Source organism: Branchiostoma belcheri, unplaced genomic scaffold (assembly GCF_001625305.1).
Source record: "Branchiostoma belcheri isolate BF01 breed outbred unplaced genomic scaffold, Haploidv18h27 scaffold66, whole genome shotgun sequence".
In the NCBI taxonomy this organism is placed as follows: Eukaryota; Metazoa; Chordata; class Leptocardii; order Amphioxiformes; family Branchiostomatidae; genus Branchiostoma; species Branchiostoma belcheri.
The window spans coordinates 91,448-92,451 of NW_017804309.1; positions in this window are offsets into that span (position 1 = coordinate 91,448).

Below are 1,004 nucleotides of genomic sequence, written 5' to 3' on the forward strand. Positions count from 1 at the left end.
TCAACTATATAGCTTCTCCCAGTATGTCTGCCACATATTTCGGGTGTGCTTGTTTTATGTTTGAACTCCCTTTATAACTCTCTTATAACAAACCAGACAGGATTCCGTAAACATTACAGAACCTCTGACAATATCTTTCTTTTAAAGACCCTAATCTCTAAACATACCCAACCAGGAAAAAGCTCTTTGCCTGCTTTGTAGATTTATCAAAGGCATTTGACTCTATCTGGCACGAGGGTCTACTTTTCAAACTCTTATCAGCAGGTATATCAGGAAGATTTTTCGACGTTTTAAAAAACCTATATAACCAATCCACAGCCAGCGTCAAGACGAGTAAAGGTCTCAGCGAGAGTTTCCCAGTAGAAATTGGAGTAAGACAAGGCTGTGTCTTAAGCCCTTCTCTATTTAACTTATATATGAGTGATTTAGCCAACCAACTAACTACAGATTCTGAAAAGTTTGATGCCCCCATATTGAACACAAACAAATTATCTAGCCTTTTCTACGCAGACGACCTTGTGCTGTTATCGACAAGCGAACATGGCCTACAAAAATCAATAAACAATCTAAACCAGTACTGCAAAAAAATGGAAATTATCAATTAATATAAACAAAACAAAAATAACTAGAAAGGCCAATATTTGCTTTGGAGCAAATATAGCGATGGGTTCACCACATTTACGACATGGCAGGGAAAGAATGAGAAACACTAGAAAGGCCAACATTTGCTTCGGAGCAAATGTAGGAATTTCACTCCATACCCTTCCCCAAACAAAAATGAGAGATTCTAAATAAATCATACTGCAATTATACAAGGACAAGCTGTTTGAATCTCGACAGGTATTTACAAAACTGGCACTTGGCAATTATCTCCCTTTTTTTTACAAAGATACAACGACACGCACTTTAAATCTCGACAGCTTTACTTTACACTTTTGACGAGATTGTAACTACTACTAACGGAAGCAAAATTTTCACGGCCTGAGAAAAATGGACATGTTCAC